Source organism: Neoarius graeffei, chromosome 6 (genome assembly GCF_027579695.1).
Source record: "Neoarius graeffei isolate fNeoGra1 chromosome 6, fNeoGra1.pri, whole genome shotgun sequence".
Taxonomy (NCBI): Eukaryota; Metazoa; Chordata; class Actinopteri; order Siluriformes; family Ariidae; genus Neoarius; species Neoarius graeffei.
Window position 1 is genome coordinate 36,619,559 of NC_083574.1, and position 16,637 is coordinate 36,636,195.

At 43.5% G+C, this 16,637-nt stretch overlaps 1 protein-coding gene across 6 annotated transcripts in view; it reads right to left on the reverse strand.

The window, feature by feature from the left end:
• frmd4a (FERM domain containing 4A) overlaps positions 1-16,637 on the reverse strand; it is a 288,964-nt gene that overhangs the window by 179,864 nt on the left and 92,463 nt on the right. Inside the window, exon 1 of one of the 6 annotated variants that reach the window (XM_060923608.1) lies at positions 1-331. This exon is cut by the window's left edge and continues 153 nt beyond it. The exons of the other annotated variants lie outside the window; for them this stretch is intronic. The gene's annotated coding sequence lies outside the window, so the exon portion shown is untranslated. Of the gene's footprint in view, positions 332-16,637 lie in introns of those variants that run through there. 6 annotated transcript variants of the gene reach the window in all.

Genomic DNA, 16,637 nt, shown 5'->3' on the forward strand with positions numbered 1-16,637 from the left:
GAGAGAGACGGCTGGGTCTCTCGGCCTAAATCAGCGCGAGCATCTGTTCCATTGTGTCCGGTGTGTCAGAGCGCTCGCGCTCGCTGTCTCTGCGCGGACCGGATGGAGCGCAGCCGCGCGTCCCATCTCCCGACACACGGAGCGCTTTTTCCTCCTTTCTTTTATTTCCGCCTCCGCTGTGCGCGCTCCGGTTACCGGCCCGGACCCCCGGTCCCGCAAAACCTCCTCACTGTGCGCGTGAGCATGCAAAAGAAAAGCGCGAGCTTCGGAGAAGAGAATCGGCTCGGTGCCGGCTCGCTTTCAGCAGTGCGCCTGTACCGGACCTTCCCGCGGCCGCCACTGCAGCGCTCTGCTTTTGTGGGAAAGGAGCGGAGAGGGATGAATGAAGGAGGGAGACGGGGGGAGGGGGAGATGGAGGAGGGCGGGTCGAGTACAACATCAAAGATGTGTGATTCACCAACGAACCGATTCTTTTTTTAAATGAAAAGAATCGATTCTTAAGCACAAATGAATCACTTGTACTTAACGGTCTTCTCACAGTGTTCTTATATGGACGTCTCTTTAATTAAGGGGGTGTCATCCGTAGTTTATACTTTAACCTCACGAAAGGAACACTTATAAAATATGACCGCGGACGGAGAAGAGATTAAAAAATACCGTAACAATAAAATATATGTGGGTTTTTTTTCCCCATTCCGGTCACTGAAAAAGAACACACGAGGATTACACTTTCACACACCCCCATAATGGGCCGTACCATTTCTAACCCGTTGATATGGTTTAACATCATGACGTCATGACGTACTGTATTCATTCAACGTGAAAACGTTCTTTTATTGAGTTAGCTTGTTAGCGGGCAGGATAAAGCGGCTAGAGATAATGAGATGAATGAGATGAGCTTGTTAGCTTAGGCTTGTTTGAAATGGTGCTATTGCCAAGTTTGTTTTTTAATACTATTCAGTACCTGTTGTTAGGGAGTTTTGTCATTTTATAGTTAGTTAAGGAGTTGTTGTGGAGAATATATGAATGTAAGTTTAGGGCAGACATCCCAACCTGACAAAATCCATTTCAGGGAATGATTCATTCCAAACCCCCCACACACCACCACCACACACACACACACACACACACACACACCACCACCACACACACACCACCACCACACACACATCTCATCTCATTATCTGTAGCCGCTTTATCCTGTTCTACAGGGTTGCAGGCAAGCTGGAGCCTATCCCAGCTGACTACGGGCGAAAGGCGGGGTACACCCTGGACAAGTCGCCAGGTCATCACAGGGCTGACACATAGACACAGACAACCATTCACACTCACATTCACACCTACGGTCAATTTAGAGTCACCAGTTAACCTAACCTGCATGTCTTTGGACTGTGGGGGAAACCGGAGCACCCGGAGGAAACCCACGCGGACACGGGGAGAACATGCAAACTCCGCACAGAAAGGCCCTCGCCGGCCCCGGGGCTCAAACCCGGACCTTCTTGCTGTGAGGCAACAGTGCTGACCACTACGCCACTGTCAGCCACCCCCACACACTTATGGGAAATTATCTCATCTCATCTCATCTCATCTCATCTCATCTCATCTCATTATCTCTAGCTGCTTTATCCCTCTACAGGGTCGCAGGCAAGCTGGATCCTATCCCAGCTGACTACGGGTGAAAGGCGGGGTACACCCTGGACAAGTCGCCAGGTCATCACAGGGCTGACACATAGACACAGACAACCATTCACACTCACATTCACACCTACGGTCAATTTAGAGTCACCAGTTAACCTAACCTGCATGTCTTTGGACTGTGGGGGAAACCGGAGCACCCGGAGGAAACCCACATGGACACGGGGAGAACATGCAAACTCCACACAGAAAGACCCTCGCCGGCCACGGGGCTCGAACCCGGACCTTCTTGCTGTGAGGCAACAGCGCTAACCACTACACCACCATGCCGCCCCTTATGGGAAATTATTTATTTATTCATTTATTTATTTATTGCTGGGGGGGTATAGGGTTACTCCCCCAGAAATTTTTGGATTTGACTGATGTGATTTCCAGAATTCTGGTGGATTTTGGGGTGGCCTTTTGGAGATGAACAATACCTTAATTCACTCAATTCACTCAGATTCATAGCTGACTTGGCAACTTAGCTGCCCCCAACCCATAAACTATGATAACTACAATGTGCCATATATTAAGCTCCTTACTGACTGAATCTGGATACCCAGAGTATTCCTTACTCTTATCAGACAAGGGTACACCTTTGTGTAGTCTGATGTAAAACGTGTCTTATATTTTCGTTTCTTGGGGCACTCTGCCTCTGCCATGACGCTCCTGCTCCTATGCACTAACTGACTGAATCATCGTTAGAGGGAGAAGCGCGCGGAAGATGGCTCATCTCTTCTCCTGTCTACTGCTTTGGCCAAACAGCGCATGCAGAGGCGGGAGAAAACATGCCTCGCGCCGTCGCCACCACATTGCAAGCGCGTGCACACACATATGAACTACCAGAGAGCATGCGCGTACACTTGTTTTTTTGTTTGTTTTCTTAAACCAGAAATAAGCATTGTGAAATTGGCCGCATCCCAAACCGCACTTTACCCTACTCAATAGTGTGCCACCACACCACAGGCTGCGTGGGCCTGTTATTGTGACGTACACAAGTTTTCATCTGGTCGGTTCGGGATGAAGCTTGCTCTAGATTCCGTGAGATTGTATGTAATTTTCAAGCCGGTATCAGTAGACTCCTGGAACTTCCGGGAGACTTGGGATGTCTGGTTTAGGGTCCATTAAAAGTCATAAGCTTGCATAGATGTTTATGTAAACAAACAAACAAACAAACAGTATGTCTAAAACCACACTCTAGTGCACTAATTGAACACTTTGGTTATTTAATAATCATGTTTGAGAGCATAGTGTAGGGTATCCATGATACTCCGGGAATCCTACAATATGTTGCGTAGATTCGTGTTCAAAGGATGCATCCCATAATGCACTTTGCAGTTTGTAGGAAAGATGAAGAATTTGCACTGTTCAGTCGACTGAAACGGGTTTGTTTGAGTTGAATCAGTAAAGTGATTTACAAGTCACATTGGTCGTACTGTTTATATAGACCTACAGACCAATGGCCATCAGTCCAACATCTGGATTTTGCCATTGAAAAGCTCAACATGTGGGAAATGTCGTCGTCCCCGCCCTTCTCTCCTCTCTCTTACTCTCCACCTTCTTCCGTATCTCCGTTTCTAATTCAGACTCCCCCAGCTACCCCGTTTGGTTTGGCTTGCTGACAAAGGACGTATGAAAGGGTTTAAAACCAAGGCTCCATATGTGTGACCTTACGTGCATGCTCACACCCTTCACCAACGGTCACTTAACCACACATGAATGCAGCCTTGAATTTTCAAATTCCACACTCATCTACTGCGTGCTCTATAAAACAGAAAAGAAGCATTTTTGCCAATAATGTCTGCACTGGCACACGTAAAAGGCACGCCAGCCTGCTCATTTCCATCCCTTGCATGATAGCGGCATGAATCTGCAGGTCTGAGTCTCCAAAATACAAACCAGCAGACTGTAAGGCACAAATATCCGCCTGCTCTGTACCTACCCACGCCCGACTGGGATACGAGCAATGACATCACCAGCTTCTTTCTGAAGCATATGTGAAAGTGGAATGAACTTAAATTTTCCACTTAAAACGTCCTCTATGATCAAACATTTGAGGCTTTTTTTTAATAAACTGTGCTTTAATGATAGTGATAAATATAAGAATTATGTAAATGTTCCAAGCATTTTTCAAACACACACACACACGCACAAACGAGCATCAAAGAAACCCAGTATAAGCCTCACGTATTCATATGAGATTTTGGTTAATCAACTGCCTGGTTATTTATTGCTCCTTAATGTAGTTTTATTAATAAACCCAAATGGAAATGAAGTTGCCAGTGAAACCCCACAGCTATATTCAGGAAGTTTAAATGGAGATCATGGGACGTAATCGGGTGCCACAGCCATTAGAACTGACGGTTGCAGTGCTATGTCTGTTTGCTTGTCCAATTCAAACAGTCCCACATGAGTTCTGTTCTCGAGTTGATATATTTTAGCTTCAGACTGCTTCCTTTGGGCGCAGGTCCGACCGCTCTGTCACAAGAGCCTGTTGTTTAAGAGCAAATGAGAGAGAGAGAGAGAGAGAGAGAGAGAGAGAGAACACAGGGTTCTGGACATTTCAACCACGGAAGCCCATGATGCATTGGGGGAGCAATGGAATGGATGGGAACGGCCAAGCTCACACGGTCCTGATTGGAGGAACGGATTTTCTAAAATAAACTTCAAACAGTCCAATCCCTCCTCCTAACCCAGCTACATGCGAAATGTCAGTTAGTGCTCGTTCGTGGCCAAATTGTCCTGAGGAGGAACAGAAGCAAAACATTTATACATTTCATGCAAAGAAAGATGGAGAACAGTTGCCAGATATATCTGTGACTGGTTTTAAGGACAATGTCTCTCTCTCTCTCTCTCTCTCTCTCTCTCTCTCTCTCTCTCTCTCTCACTTAGGGAAATGTGGTTCTCATTAGAGGCCACTGAGTTTGGTTATTTCTGTCTCGTGGCCTCAGGCTGAAGCTCGGAGTCGAGGGAAATGCGTGTTATAGGGCTACTAGTGCAGTTTGAGGGGCAGCCTGGGTGAATGTCAGGACAGGGTAGAAGGTCAACAGCTTTGGAGGAAGATTGGAGAAGTGTGTTTAGACAATATGTAGATATAAAGTGGATAGTTAAACGAGAGTACAGCTCATGACCCATATAAACTCGTTTCCAAAAGTGCTTCCTTGGAAAAATGATCCAAATTGGAAAAGTGTCCTTGACAGAAAGCCTGGAAAAGAGATCATGTCCATATAGGACTTTTATATTTTCAGTGTCATCAATGAACCATTATAGTGTTATTATAGTAAAGTACAAAAACACGACACTACTAAGGTAGTGCTAAAGTTCTTTTTTTTTCCAGTCTGTTCTCTGTCTACCGTGTCTGTAGAGTATTTATTATGAAAAGCATCAGCAGATAATTTGGCACCTTTCCCATGCTGAGAAAAGAACCTGTTTGCTCAAAGATCGGTCATAATGAAAGTCTACGGGAAGTTATTGAGTTAAATTTATCTTTAAATTAAGCTCTAAATCTGCATCAGTTGGCTTTTTAGCTATGGCACAACTTTTTTAGAAGTTATGGATTTAGTTCGGGTCACACACACACACACACACACACACACACACACACACACACACTTTGCAAACATCTGCATTTCTATCTGATCATGCACAGTGTACCAAGTTTACTCATGTTGTACTTTTTTAAAGCTAGACGTCCTTTTGATTTCATAAAATCGGTGAAATTTATTTCCCGCTGAAATTTGGTTATAGTGATATATGTTTATTTCTGGGGCGGCACGGTGGTGTAGTGGTTAGCGCTGTCGCCTCACAGCGAGAAGGTCCGGGTTTGAGCCCCGTGGCCAGCGAGGGCCTTTCTGTGTGGAGTTTGCATGTTCTCCCCGTGTCCGCGTGGGTTTCCTCCGGGTGCTCCGGTTTCCCCCACAGTCCAAAGACATGCAGGTTAGGTTAACTGGTGACTCTAAATTGACCGTAGGTGTGAATGTGAGTGTGAATGGTTGTCTGTGTCTATGTGTCAGCCCTGTGATGACCTGGCGACTAGTCCAGGGTGTACCCCGCCTTTCGCCCGTAGTCAGCTGGGATAGGCTCCAGCTCGCCTGCGACCCTGTAGAACAGGATAAAGCGGCTAGAGATAATGAGATGAGATGAGATGTTTATTTCTGTAATATCAAAAAACAGGCTATTCACGTGGCTGGGAAGTTATTTAATTTGAGGGGATTCCCGAGCAAATAATATGCATGAAATTGCTTGCTTCGCGCAGTCAAGCAGACAGGTTTACCTTTGACGGTGCACTGACAGTTCCATCATTCTGTCGCTAAACAAACAGCTGATCACACCGAGGTGCTCACTGACCGCCGATATTTATTAGTTTGGTCCTGCGTTTCCTTTCCTTCGTATATAACATAATGTCTTTTCTTCTCGCTTTCCGTTACTGTAGTCGGTCTTTCACGTTTCATTCGCACACTCGCGTCCGCCATTTTTCTCTCCTGTTTCAAATTTGTATCCCACAATGCCTTGCGCGAACGGGGAAAGCCCACCACATGACGCATGATGTACAACTAATATCTTGAATTGGGTCACGGTGAAACAGGAAAAAATAGCGGAGAATTTAAGGTCACATGGCCCGAAATTCATTAATTGTTCGATTAAAAAAACTAATAAAATTGGAAGTCTGTGATTCAAATTCAGTAGCTTTCATTCCACTAAACAAAAATAATTGGGTGTCGGGGGAAATTCTTTTTATGACCTACACTTGAAAAATCTGAAAGGCTGTACAGCTTTAAGTAATCTAGTACCATATATGTGAAGTACGTATTATGCAACAACACAGTACCTTAGAAAACATTGAAAGAACCTGAATAACTTTTTGCCACAGTATCAGTAAAATATTTTGTCATTTCTGTCTTACCTTACTACCTGTAATTTTTACCTCCGACAACTTTGTTGGAGAAGGTTGTGTTTTCACCTCTGTTTGTTTGTTTGTAACTCAAAAAGTAGTAAACGGATTTTGATGAAATTTTGAGGAAAGGTGAGCCAAGGAACAATTGATTAGATTTTGATGCAAATCCGGGTATGTATGTGGATCCAGGATTTTTTTTTACTTGTTCTCAATGTAACTCAAAAAGTAGTAAACAGAATTTGATGAAATTTAGTGTACAGCTTTAGTATTATTCTTGGTTCAAGTGATTTGATCTTGTTGATAATATGTAGCTTGGCGGAGGTATTCACTCTACCAGGTGCTCCTGTAGTTGAGAATGTACCAGTTATAGTTTTGACTTTTTGTTACAACCCCAATTCCAAAAAAGTTGGGACAAAGTACAAACTGTAAATAAAAACGGAATGCAATGATGTGGAAGTTTCAAAATTCCATATTTTATTCAGAATAGAACATAGATGACATATCAAATGTTTAAACTGAGAAAATGTATCATTTAAAGAGAAAAATTAGGTGATTTTAAATTTCATGACAACAACACATCTCAAAAAAGTTGGGACAAGGCCATGTTTACCACTGTGAGACATCCGCTTTTCTCTTTACAACAGTCTGTAAACGTCTGGGGACTGAGGAGACAAGTTGCTCAAGTTTAGGGATAGGAATGTTAACCCATTCTTGTCTAATGTAGGATTCTAGTTGCTCAACTGTCTTAGGTCTTTTTTGTCGTATCTTCCGTTTTATGATGCGCCAAATGTTTTCTATGGGTGAAAGATCTGGACTGCAGGCTGGCCAGTTCAGTACCCGGACCCTTCTTCTACGCAGCCATGATGCTGTAATTGATGCAGTATGTGGTTTGGCATTGTCATGTTGGAAAATGCAAAGTCTTCCCTGAAAGAGACGTCGTCTGGATGGGAGCATATGTTGCTCTAGAACCTGGATATACCTTTCAGCATTGATGGTGTCTTTCCAGATGTGTAAGCTGCCCATGCCACACGCGCTAATGCAACCCCATACCATCAGAGATGCAGCCTTCTGAACTGAGCGCTGATAACAACTTGGGTCGTCCTTCTCCTCTTTAGTCTGAATGACACGGCGTCCCTGATTTCCATAAAGAACTTCAAATTTTGATTCGTCTGACCACAGAACAGTTTTCCACTTTGCCACAGTCCATTTTAAATGAGCCTTGGCCCAGAGAAGACGTCTGCGCTTCTGGATCATGTTTAGATACGGCTTCTTCTTTGAACTATAGAGTTTTAGCTGGCAACGGCGGATGGCACGGTGAATTGTGTTCACAGATAATGTTCTCTGGAAATATTCCTGAGCCCATTTTGTGATTTCCAATACAGAAGCATGCCTGTATGCGATGCAGTGCCGTCTAAGGGCCCGAAGATCACGGGCACCCAGTATGGTTTTCCGGCCTTGACCCTTACGCACAGAGATTCTTCCAGATTCTCTGAATCTTTTGATGATATTATGCACTGTAGATGATGATATGTTCAAACTCTTTGCAATTTTACACTGTCGAACTGCTTTCTGATATTGCTCCACTATTTGTCGGCGCAGAATTAGGGCGATTGGTGATCCTCTTCCCATCTTTACTTCTGAGAGCCGCTGCCACTCCAAGATGCTCTTTTTATACCCAGTCATGTTAATGACCTATTGCCAATTGACCTAATGAGTTGCAATTTGGTCCTCCAGCTGTTCATTTTTTGTACCTTTAACTTTTCCAGCCTCTTATTGCCCCTGTCCCAACTTTTTTGAAATGTGTTGCTGTCATGAAATTTCAAATGAGCCAATATTTGGCATGAAATTTCAAAATGTCTCACTTTCAACATTTGATATGTTGTCTATGTTCTATTGTGAATACAATATCAGTTTTTGAGATTTGTAAATTATTGCATTCCATTTTTATTTACAATTTGTACTTTGTCCCAACTTTTTTGGAATCGGGGTTGTATATTTAACAGTTATTCTATGAAATCGAGTCGTACATGAGCTGATAGCCAGTGAGGCGCACAGCACCAAGTTCGTTATAAGCCATGTACGACGAGATTCAGTGAAATAACTGTTTTATTCTGTCCACATTCACTGGATTTTGAGAAGCAGAGCATTTTTATTTTTATTTTTTGCAAATTCGATAAATAAAAACTTTATACAAAACGTCCAACAAAATCATTTCCGCTTAGAATGTAAACAAACCGGCGGAAATGACAGGAGCAATTTGTGAAAAATGCAATACTAATAATAATTCTTGAAAAATAGAAAAGATATGTTCTTACCATCAAATACTTTTATTCCATATTTTGTTGTGAGTTTTTTTTTTTTGTATTTTTTGGGGTTTTGTTTTTGAGTAGAGTTTCTATTTCGTCCTCGGTTGGTTCAGCAACACATGCTGCCATTTTGTTTTTCTCTACACATGGTATACGAGCTGATATCCTAGTAGTAGCGTAGCCAATCAGAGTGCATGATTGCTCATATCCAGTGACTGTAGATAGAATAAAATAGCATATTTTTAACTTTTATTATAAAGTCCAGAAAACTTCGCTTTAGGCTTCCATTATAAGTGAATTACTGCATAAAATTCTTTTCTCGCTCGAGGGAAACATTGAAATTCTTGTGTCTAGTAATCATCAGACGAGATTAGGTTGAAAAATGAAGAAGTGTTAATTTAAGTATCACCCGGATTGGACCTGTCTAGTTTCCTGTCTACAACCCCGATTCCAAAAAAAGTTGGGACAAAGTACAAATTGTAAATAAAAATGGACTGCAATAATTTATAAATCTCAAAAACTGATATTGTATTCACAGTAGAACATAGACAACATATCAAATGTCGAAAGTGAGACATTTTGAAATTTCATGCCAAATATTGGTTCATTTGAAATTTCATGACAGCAACACATTTCAAAAAAGTTGGGACAGGGGCAATAAGAGGCTGGAAAAGTTAAAGGTACAAAAAATGAACAGCTGGAGGACCAAATTGCAACTCATTAGGTCAATTGGCAATAGGTCATTAACATGACTGGGTATAAAAAGAGCATCTTGGAGTGGCAGCGGCTCTCAGAAGTAAAGATGGGAAGAGGATCATCAATCCCCCTAATTCTGCGCCGACAAATAGTGGAGCAATATCAGAAAGGAGTTCGACAGTGTAAAATTGCAAAGAGTTTGAACATATCATCATCTACAGTGCATAATATCATCAAAAGATTCAGAGAATCTGGAAGAATCTCTGTGCGTAAGGGTCAAGGCCGGAAAACCATCCTGGGTGCCCGTGATCTTCGGGCCCTTAGACAGCACTGCATCACATACAGGCATGCTTCTGTATTGGAAATCACAAAATGGGCTCAGGAATATTTTCATTACCTGTGAACACAATTCACCGTGCCATCCGCCGTTGCCAGCTAAAACTCTGTAGTTCAAAGAAGAAGCCGTATCTAAACACAATCCAGAAGCGCAGACGTCTTCTCTGGGCCAAGGCTCATTTAAAATGGACTGTGGCAAAGTGGAAAACTGTTCTGTGGTCAGACGAATCAAAATTTGAAGTTCTTTATGGAAATCAGGGACGCCGTGTCATTCAGACTAAAGAGGAGAAGGAAGACCCAAGTTGTTATCAGCGCTCAGTTCAGAAGCCTGCATCTCTGATGGTATGGGGTTGCATTAGTGCGTGTGGCATGGGCAGCTTACACATCTGGAAAGACACCATCAATGCTGAAAGGTATATCCAGGTTCTAGAGCAACATATGCTCCCATCCAGACGACGTCTCTTTCAGGGAAGACCTTGCATTTTCCAACATGACAATGCCAAACCACATACTGCATCAATTACAGCATCATGGCTGCGTAGAAGAAGGGTCCGGGTACTGAACTGGCCAGCCTGCAGTCCAGATCTTTCACCCATAGAAAACATTTGGCGCATCATAAAACGGAAGATACGACAAAAAGACCTAAGACAGTTGAGCAACTAGAATCCTACATTAGACAAGAATGGGTTAACATTCCTATCCCTAAACTTGAGCAACTTGTCTCCTCAGTCCCCAGACGTTTACAGACTGTTGTAAAGAGAAAAGGGGATGTCTCACAGTGGTAAACATGGCCTTGTCCCAACTTTTTTGAGATGTGTTGTTGTCATGAAATTTAAAATCACCTAATTTTTCTCTTTAAATGATACATTTTCTCAGTTTAAACATTTGATATGTCATCTATGTTCTATTCTGAATAAAATATGGAATTTTGAAACTTCCACATCATTGCATTCCGTTTTTATTTACAATTTGTACTTTGTCCCAACTTTTTTGGAATCGGGGTTGTATAATGAAAACATACAGTGCCTGTGTGTTCCTGATTGAGATAACAGAAGATGTGATACTGTCATCATTTAACTTCTCTATACCAGGCTAGACACTTTTTATAGTACATGTGAGACCAATATGATGAAACCCTGAAGTTCTTCTGTCCTGTTCGTCCATTAAACGTGGTGTTTTGGTCTAGAAGGCGGCAGTGGTGAAGGGTTTAAAAGGGCCCAGAGTGCAAGTTGGGCCCAGAGTGTGTGGGCATTTTCCAGGACACCCTTGGTGGTTATGATCCTCCTTTAAATCAGAGATCACTTCAAAGATCACCTCCAACCTCTGAAATCATCCCGGTGTGTGTGTTGAACCCTGCGTAATTCTATATGGTCTTGAGAGTAGGACCAGGTGTGGGGCGTGAGGCCTGAGGTGCAGTATAAACTGGAATTAGTATAATAGCTTGTTGACTTACGTGCTTGTTACTGTAGGTATTAATCAATATAAAATTACAGTCATGAGTGATTTTTAAGAGCAGCAGTCTGTCCATCTGTGTTTAACTACAGCAGCAGGAGACGACACACAACAAGTCACTTGACAAATGAATGAAGGAATGAAGACGGGCCGCTTTCATCAGTCTGCCGGTCCCGGTGTGTGTGTGTGTGTGTGTGTGTGTGTGTGTGTGTGTGTGTGTGTGTGTGTTGTATTGGACCACTGAGGATCATTACTCATCTTACACTACATGTTGTGTGTCCTTTCTTCTATGTGTGTGTATACGTGTGTGTGTATGTGTGTCTGAGTGTGTGTATGTATGATTGAGAGGGCCACGGAGAGCTGTAATCCCTCTCCACATACAAAATACTAGAATTAAGCAGTAAAAAGAGGTCTGACTTCACAGACCACAGGCATTAGGAATATTCAATTTATAGAGCTTTCCCTTTCTTCACTTTCCTCTCTCTATTTCTCTCTCAGTGTGTGTGTGTGTGTGTGTGTGTGTGTGTGTGTGTGTGTGTGTGTGTGTGTGTGTGTGTGCACATATGTATGTCTGTCTTGTGAAAGAAAGAAATGTGGTTCTAGTTACGTCTGTGGAAAAAAAAAACACACACACATACACCCACATGTGAACACTTCAAACGTGTCTGAGATCCTGCTGTAATTTCATTGCATAGCTTAGTTCCCATCTGGCCACAGCCTACACACACACACACACACACATGCAGAAAAATAAATATACCGTATATGCACCTACATGGATTTATGTGTAAGAGGACTTCCTAACTTTTCATCTACCAGACTTCTTTACATTATGATCATAACGTTAAAGTCAGCGTTATACTTCATTTTCTTTATCGTCATTTAAAGGAACAGTCCACCGTACTTCCATAATGAAATATGCTCTTATCTGAATTGAGACGAGCTGCTCCGTACCTCTCCGAGCTTTGCGCGACCTCCCAGTCAGTCAGACGCGCTGTCACTCCTGTTAGCAATGTAGCTAGGCTCAGCATGGCCAATGGTATTTTTTGGGGCTGTAGTTAGATGCGACCAAACTCTTCAGCGTTTTTCTAGTTTACATAGGTTTATATGACCAGTGACATGAAACAAGTTCAGTTACACAAATTGAAACGTAGCGATTTTCTATGCTATTTAAAGTGCGCACTATAATGACAGGCGTACTAACACCTTCTGCGCGCTTCGGCAGCACATTGATATCTGAGCTCCGTATCAATGCGCTGCCGAAGCGCGCAGAAGGTGTTAGTACGCCTGTCATTATAGTGCGGACTTTCCATAGCATAGAAAATCGCTACGTTTCAATTTGTGTAACTGAACTTGTTTCATATCACTGGTCATATAAACCTATGTAAACAGGAAAAACGCGGAAGAGTTTGGTCGCATCTAACTACAGCCCCAAAAAATACCATTGGCCATGCTGAGCCTAGCTACATTGCTAACAGGAGTGACAGCGCGTCTGACTGCGTCTGACTGACTGGGAGGTCGCGCAAAGCTCGGACAGGTACGGAGCAGCTCGTCTCAATTCAGATAAGAGCATATTTCATTATGGAAGTACGGTGGACTGTTCCTTTAAATGGGTGCCAACTCATAACACGCGTCTTAAATATCTGCAATCAGTGACACTCTGGTTCTGTTCTCGCACATGAATACTATCTTCGGGTGTTCATCAGGTGCTTCTAAGCTTTGCTTCATGGCTTAGCCTGATGTATGTTCCTAAAATGTACCCCATGAGTCAGGGTTCTAACTAGGCCTTTTCAGCGTATCGGGCCGATACGCAATGCTTCCTTACCGCTACGCCCACAATATTGCCGACACGTCTGTAAAAGTTGCTGCTACACAAATAAAAAGACTTGTCAATCTTGAAAATGTGGTCTTTTGTTTAATTTTCTCTCGTTATCCCTATGCGGTGGTGACGTTGTGCCGCCATGCGAGTGCTCTACATTCGGATATACTCCACTCCCTGTCCATGTAAGCGCACAGTGCATAGCTGCCCAAGTAGTTCCATGTGGAGATCGTCACTGATCATGCGAGTCCGGTTGACCTCCTTCCTTCTGCTGTGTTCGCGGTAAAGTGCCATTCATGTTAAGAGGTGCTTACGTGGTATGTGCAGGTCCCTGAGTTACCGTAGATCTGGATAGTCGTGTATTGTAATTGAATGGCTGAAGCTAAAAATAAAGCTGACACTTGGTGAACATCAACTGGTTGTTTTATTCTTATTCCATAAATATGTCACCAGTATAGTTGAATATTAATTATATTAAGTCTTCAATCAGAAACAATCACAGCAACTTTTGGCAAAAAAAAAAAAATCTCATTAATATTACCAAAAAAGAGTGACTTTTGGGGAGGTTTGCAAGTGCCAGGAAATGCACTAGAATGCATCTCTGAGCATGTAGAACCCGTGAGCTTCCCCGAACCTCCATCCATTATGACCGGTGCCACTATGCTGATATTTTGGTTTAGTTAGAACCCTGTGGGCAGCATGGTGGTGTAGTGGTTAACACTGTTGCCTCAGAGCAAGAAGGTTCTGGGTTCAAGCCTGGTGGCTGACAGGGGCCTTTCTGTGTGGAGTTTACATGTTCTCCCCGTGTCCGCGTGGGTTTCCTCCGGGTGCTCCGGTTTCCCCCACAGTCCAAAGACATGCAGGTTAGGTTAACTGGTGACTCTAAATTGACCGTAGGTGTGAATGTGAGTGTGAATGGTTGTCTGTGTCTATGTGTCAGCCCTGTGATGACCTGGTGACTTGTCCAGGGTGTACCCCGCCTTTCGCCCATAGTCAGCTGGGATAGGCTCCAGCTTGCCTGCGACCCTGCACAGGATAAGCGGTTACAGATAATGGATGGATGGATGGATGGATGGATGGATAGAACCCTGTGATTAAAATGTCCATCATGCAACCAGCAGTTACAGATGTAAGAGAATTTCATTTCTATAAATAAACAACTAAATAAATCAGTACTTCATGGTCTGTGTGCATTCTCTATGTGCAGTTTTCCATGTTCTTCCAAAGTCTCCATGGGTTTCCTCCAGGTCCGCTGGATTCCTTCCAACTTCCAAAAACATGGCAGTGTAAAAAAGAAAAAAGAAAAAAAAGGCTACTTTAAGTTGCCCCAGGAGTTAATAACTGACTGTCACACAGATATGTTCCTGCCATGAGTTTAGTTTTCTGAGGATACACCAGATATTGTTTCCGAAGCTCCCACTTGAAGAAGAAGAAGAAGAAGAAACCTTTATTTGTCACATGCACACTTCAAGCACAGTGAAATTAATTCTCTGCATTTAACCCATCTGAAGTAGTGAACACACACACACACCCAGAGCAGTGGGCAGCCACACCAGAGCGCCCGGGGAGCAGTCAGGTACCGTGCTCAAGGGCACCTCAGCCCAAGGCCGCCCCACATCAACCTAACTGCATGTCTTTGGACTGTGGGGGAAACCGGAGCACCCGGAGGAAACCCACGCAGACACGGGGAGAACATGCAAACTCCGCACAGAGAGGCCCTCGCCGGCCGCTGGGTTCAAACCCGGAACCTTCTTGCTGTGAGGCGACCGTGCTAACCACTACACCACCGTGCCGCCCGATTAATTAATTACTTGCCACTGTAACGGATGTTTATAAGCGGCTTTTCGGTTAGGAACTGGTATTTACAGTAATTTTAATAGCATGTGAAGGCAGCATAAGCTGCAGGAAGTGGGTGAGCACGCTCAACATACACACACTTTAATGCCGCACTTCCATAAGTAAACGTCTCTCCGTATCACATTAACAGATACAGAAACTTTTCCGTGTCCTAGAAAGAGTGCGTAATGGGGTGGAGAGAGAGGACACTTGAACATAAAGAGACTGCTGACTCAGGACACCTGATATGGATCAGTGACTCCTCTCTTCTCCTCTTCTGTCTTCTCCTAATGTGTCTAACACAGAGTTCCCATCTGAACAAAGATACATAGATAAGCTGTATTTTGAGCAGCAGTTTTTCCCCTTAGAGTGCAAAAAGGACATCTATCTATCTATCTATCTATCTATCTATCTATCTATCTATCTATCTATCTATCTATCTATCTATCTATCTATCTATCTAATTGGAAGGCACAATCACATGCAACCTTCTGCACGAACAAAATCCTATAGGTCACTGGAAAAGAGTTCTGTTAAAGTTTCAACAAACATCTTCTTCTTCTTCTTTTGGCTGCTCCCGATTAGGGGTCGCCACAGCAGATCTTTTGTTTCCATTGCTCCCTGTCTTCCACATCCTTCTCTACCACACCTGTCACTTTCATGTCCTCTCTCACCACATCCATGTATCTCCTCTTTGGCCTTCCTCATTTTCGTGTGCCCGGCAGCTCCATCCTCAACATTCTCCTTCCAACATGCTCTGCATCTCTTCTCAGGATGTGCCCGTACCATCTCAGTCTCATCTCTCTTAGCTTAATTCCCAAGCTCTCCACATGTGCTGTCCCTCTGATGTGCTCGCTCCTTATCCTGTCCAACCTCCCATCGCAAACCTTAACATCCTCAACTCCGCCACCTCCAACTTTGCCTCCTGTCTCTTCATTAAGGGTACGGTCTCCAATCCATACATCACAGCTGGTCTCACTACTGTCTTATACATCTTACCTTTCACTTTTGCTGGGACTTTCCTATCACAAATGACTCCCGAAATCCTTCTCCAACTGCTCCACCCTGCCTGCACGCTCTTTCTCACCTCACTTTCGCAGCCCCCATTTTCTTGCACAGTTGACCCCAGGTACTTGAATTCACTAATTCAAGTGAATCCAGCCACTGGGGGTGCATAAGCGTACTCTTGGTGCCGGTCCCAAACCCGGATAAATTGGAGAGGGTTGCGTCAGGAAGGGCATCTGGCATAAAACTGTGCCAAATCTAACATGCGGAATGAAAAGTTTCAACAAACATCTCATCTCATCATCTCTAGCCGCTTTATCCTTCTACAGGGTCGCAGGCAAGCTGGAGCCTATCCCAGCTGACTACGGGCGAAAGGCGGGGTACACCCTGGACAAGTCGCCAGGTCATCACAGGGCTGACACATAGACACAGACAACCATTCACACTTACATGGTGCACCAAATTTTCACACACTAAGCAGTACATTTACAAATGGAGGCAAAGTGATTTGTTGGTCTCATAGTTACAGTCATATGTTACCTCCACCAAAGAGTTTATGTTTTTGGTGCAGTTTGTTTGTCTGTTTGTTTTACTGTAAGCAGGATTGCACAAAACC